This window comes from Adiantum capillus-veneris, chromosome 18 (assembly GCF_014529385.1).
Source record: "Adiantum capillus-veneris isolate H3 chromosome 18, ASM1452938v2, whole genome shotgun sequence".
Lineage (NCBI taxonomy): Eukaryota > Viridiplantae > Streptophyta > Polypodiopsida > Polypodiales > Pteridaceae > Adiantum > Adiantum capillus-veneris.
The window spans coordinates 130,232,655-130,237,730 of record NC_140948.1 but is presented as its reverse complement, the minus strand read 5'-3'; the positions used below and the strand labels follow the sequence as shown (position 1 = coordinate 130,237,730).

The 5,076-nt window shown below is 45.2% G+C and overlaps 2 pseudogenes; both read right to left on the bottom strand.

Annotated features, from left to right (window-relative positions):
* Nucleotides 1-3,482: 3,482 nt before the first annotated feature.
* On the bottom strand, nucleotides 3,483-4,118 carry LOC147436409 (uncharacterized; annotated as a pseudogene).
* Nucleotides 4,119-4,202: 84 nt separating this feature from the next.
* Nucleotides 4,203-4,804, bottom strand: LOC147436408 (uncharacterized; annotated as a pseudogene).
* Between the last annotated feature and the right edge of the window lie 272 nt (nucleotides 4,805-5,076).

Below are 5,076 nucleotides of genomic sequence, written 5' to 3'. Positions count from 1 at the left end.
GATGCCAAAAGAACAACACATACCCAAGAAGATTGAAGTCATCTCTAGCTCTCAAGAAATGTCAAGACATGATAAACAAAGTGTTATGGAGAATGGAGCGAGCCAATCTTCTCAACCAAGGGACCAACAACAACAAAAATAAATTTTGACAACCAAGGTCACCCAAGTATGGCAAAAGAAACCAATATTGCCAGTATGGTCCTTTACAAATCCTCTCTTCGAGGATGGGAGTTTTGAATTTCAAAACCTATTCTTGGTCAAAATCTCCCGAGAGTAAGTCAAGTCGCCATATAAATCATGGCATAAGAGTCAAGAGTCGGGCAGCTGAGCCACTAAATGAGCAAGTGTCAGACCCAAGCTTCATCTCTTAATATTGTGGTCTATGAGTCTAGATATTTAGATTATAGCCCAAGCTGGAAGAGTTGAGCATATTGTAAAATTGAGTCGCTCATGCTGGATAGGTGAGCAGAAGCGTCAAAGTCTAACAATTTTATTTGGTGGAGAGGCGGAGTAATCCACAAAACACTCACGCACATATACACAGTGAGGAGAGTGAAAAACCTCGAGCATCAACGGCCCTTCTTGTGAGTAACGGCAGCTCTTGAAGTCAAATATATGTTTGCTTCTCTAGCTACGTTTACTCCTGGAGCACCCATTCAAACTCTTCTCGTACAACATATTGTTTCCCATGCATCTGTCTGTGCAAGCATATATAGTTTCCCATCATTGGACATTTGCATTTGACACAATTTGTGTTACACCCATGCACTTACACAACAAAATGACGATGACGAAACGGTAACAGGTTTCATAAGCATTTGCTCAACAACAATGACTCTGTCCTATCCAGGTATCCAAGACCTTCATTTTGTAATATACGCCACATTTTATTTTTTATATAACCATAGAAAAGCAGACCAACGACATCCCCAAACAACTACATGCGCATCAACTAGAAAACCAAAAGGAAGCAGCCCAGAAAAAATTCAAAAAGGCTTCAAGTTTACAGGTACACGTGCAGGATGACACCCAAAGAACAAACAATATAGAGCTGCCAAGATAAAGACTTGCTGCAACAACAAACCTCACTCGACTTATTCACGATACAACAACCAATCGGAGGGGGAGAGCTATGGCTTCAACTACACTACATGTACAAGAAAAAGGTAACTCTACAACATACAAAGCATTGAGTAGAAGCAACTGCAACAACAAAAGCTTCAACCAACACCAAAACATGAAGCACTCATCAAGGCCACTACAGACATAGGGTCTTTGTCGGGGACGACAAGAATTCGGAGGGGGAGAGTGTTGACAGGTCAACCTTTCAACAACACTTCCACAAAGATTCCCTGAAGATTCCTCAAAGATTCTCTAAAGATTCCATATGAAGATGCTGATGAAGTGATGAAGATGACGATGGATGCTGTAATGTGAAGATACAAGCTCATGGACATCATCAATATCCCGTTATTATCATTTTGAGCCATTACGGCCACTTTTGTAATGTTTACAAGAACTTCATATTTTAAGTCGGCAATTGTATTTTGGCCACAGATGCTTGTTGGATGAGCAAAGCCAGCTCACGGTGTTGTAATTAAGCTCTATAGAAACCTAGGGACAAATCAGGTCATTTGGGCCGGACATTAGGTTTTCTAAGGTTTAGTATATAAACCAAAACCTAAAGCTTTGTAAAGGGACTTCTAATAATCTTATCTACTGTGTCGATTGGGAGACTGCGAGAGAGTGAGAGAGTGTATGTGTGTGTGTGTGTGTGATACAAGAGCTACGGTGGTCGGAATCGCAAACAGAGAGCAGCTGTGTGTTGCCTACGAGGAGAGCTACGCGTTGATGCTCACATCACGTGCGTTCGTATGTGTTTTGACAGATTCACCCGCGAGCTACTTTTGGAGTTTCGGTGAGTAAATGTTGCCCGTTTTTGCATTTCAGCATATCCACTTGATCAGAGCGAGTAGAGCTACGCATTAGGCATCTTAGCTTTCAGAAATGACCAACCTACAAAAATCTGTCAGCCTACCTACGCGATTCTACACCGAGTGTTTTTGGGTAGGGTTTTGGGTCACGGACCCTAAGGAGAGTGGCCTATTGGTGTTGATAGAATATCCCTCAATTTTCGTAACGTTTCGAGAACGTCTAATGGGCTTTTGGCTTGCGGTAGCATCATAGGAGACTCTCACATTCATAGAACCGATGGCATGTAGATTTGATATCTCTGTAGGAAGTAGTCATTAGTCGGTCGAGTAGAGGTTGACACCCTTTTCTTGCTTCCACGCGCCTACGAGTCGAGCTCCGTCCTCAGTTGACATTATATGTTAGGTGAGTTCTCGCTATGCTGACGTCTGTCGTGGAGTATCCGCCAACAGTGAGTCTGTAATGGGCAGAACTATAAAGGAGAAGCTGATGAAGCCACAATTTGGCTAGGTGGTATAGGTGGTAGAGAGGTAGGGATGGAATCTATAGGAGTGGGTGGTAGTGTAGAAATGGAGGAAGATGCAGGTACCGGAGTCGATGAGAGGGGAAGGGAGGCCCCCTACCAACCACCCCACGAGACTAACTGGTGTTGCAACTGCATTGACCTATGTTGCCGATGGTGAGGAGACTGTAGCCCCTAGTAGAGATGGAAGGGAGAGCAACTCTCCAAGTTCTTACACGTTGTCCATAGTTGCTGGTGGTGATATGGGAGGGAAAAAAACTGTTGCATGAGATGGAGATGGTGAAGATGGAAAAGAGAGTGAGTGTGCATGTGAGAGAGTGGGGGAAGAAGTGAGTGTTGTGGTTGTGAAAGTGGTGTGAGAAGGGGAAGTATAGTGTGTAGTGGGGGCGGAAAGTGTGGCATACAAAGAGGGTAAAGTGCAATGCCAAGCCACAGGTGGGGAAGCTAGGGGTGAGTAAGATGGTGAAGGTGGTTGTGTGGTAAGAGATGGCATACCTCAGGTGAAAGTCAAGACTAAAGAAATCAATTTCTCCAAGGATTTCATCAAGGCAAGCGTCGTGAAGGTAGCCAAAGCACGCTCCGTCATGGTCGCTCGACAAAGCAAAGTGCTATAGCACTTAGCTAAGCAATTAATAGCAAGCATCTTGAGCAACAATGGTAGAAGCTTGACAATTCACCATCCAACAAAGATCAAGGTTCTCCATCACAAAGCGCTTTATCTTCGAGGTCTGAGAATAGTGGATCTATTGCAACTATGAGTGTAGAGACAACAAGGTGCATGTATGCCCCCATAACTTCATGGTGATGGTATGAGAGTCCGAGAGAACCCTACCAGTGGATTGAGAGGTCAAGGTGGAGGTAGGGTGCTCAAGGCAGGCTGGCAGGCTGGTGGACTGAGAGACTGAGGCGGAGAATGCAATTGTGAATGGTAACATAGCAGCAGGAGGTGTCTGAAATGGTGCGTCATGAGCTAGCTCAATAGGAAGTTTAGGGTGACAATCTGTAGCGGTGAGATGGATTCTAGTGATCATGGAGTGCACAAAAAATAGCAAGAGATGCTGTGTGTAGAGGTAGCCGATGTGGTGCTGAAAATTGGTTTCGATGAGTGAGTTGGCGAGGTGTTATGACAAAGATCAATGTGGGTGGGTGATGGACAAGCATGAGTAGTAGAGGGTGGATGTGTGGTGTGAGAGGTGGGTGGTGCAAGTGAAAGTGAGGCTATGTGTTGTGACTCAGAGAAGAGGATGACTCCAAGAGAAGCCGACGAGTCTCGAAGAACCTTCACACCCGAAGTCGTGTAGTCAGTGGGCGATGGGGAGGCAAAGCAGCTTTTTGTTTGACCTTTTTGGGGGTAGTTGAAGCCGATGTCGAAGGTGATGTTGTCAATGTTGAGGTGTATGTGGAAGGGAAGATGCATGTGTATGTGCAATGTGCCTAGACCTAGATGCAGACTCAAGCTATTCTATGTACCAAAGAAGTAAGGGAGTGGAGTAGCAACAAAAACATTAACTGTATATTTTTTGCCTATATCGCTTTGCTCGATGGTGCAAGTGATTTGAAATGAGATTGTGAAAGAAGAAAGGAGTGTGTGTGACTAGGCAGCAAAATGCATCACAAACAGTGTGTGCTCGTTGAGGTTTGGGGTTGCTATCGGGCTCTTACTATGCTCCAAACAAAAAGTAGTAAGAGAGGATGTTGAAGATTTCTTTTGTTTTTAACAAAGTTGTTATGTGAAGGTGACAGCAGATCATTGGTGGTGGATACTACATCCTCGCCTAGGGCGTACTAGTGAGGACCATGATAGGCGCGGACAGTATTAAAGAATGATGCAAATGCACTGGCTAGCCCGATGGTATCCCCAAGCATCTCTAAAGTGACACTATGGCTAGACAAAGTGGTAAAAAATTTGGTGCATTTTTTAAGCTCGAAATGTGTACCTCCAAGTGGAGTCATCGCTAATGTAGAGATGCCGAGTGTGGACACATCAGCTGCACTGAAAATGGCGTTGAGGGAGTGGTAAGGGAGAGTAGTGTCGAAGATGAGAAGCGGGTCCAGCTCGGCGGTAGGGTCATTGAAAGCTTGCCCTCAAAGATAGAAGCCAAGGCCCAAGCTGCAGGAGAGTCATAATCTGTCTCCGCACGACTCCTCTTCCGTTGATGTTGTATGAGCTTCATCTTCTTACTATGGTAGGCCTTGAAAAGCAGCCTCCTTAAGAGTGTGCAGGCGCATGATAGTGATGTTGTCTAAATCTTCACTGTAATTGATGTCATCCGAGTCCACATGAGAATTGATTGGGGATCTTGGCAAGTATATTTCATCTGAGGAATATTCCTTGCTAAGAGATTCCATGGCAAGAGGAAATGAGTAGTTGTAGCAAAAAAGAGGCACTAAGATTAGGGCAGGCAAGAGGTAGGGAAGGTAGGATGATGACATTGGGCAGCGTGGCCAAGGGGATGTATGGGCGAATACAAGGGTAAAGAAGGTGGACAGGTATCCAAGGCGAGATGTGGGCAATCATTGGTAAAGGCGAGAGGGGGTTGGCCAACCGGGGCGGGGAGCGAGGGCAAGCGAGGGGGGGCGAGGGTGAGTAGTGACGGCAAGGCGGCGGTTATGTTTGATTG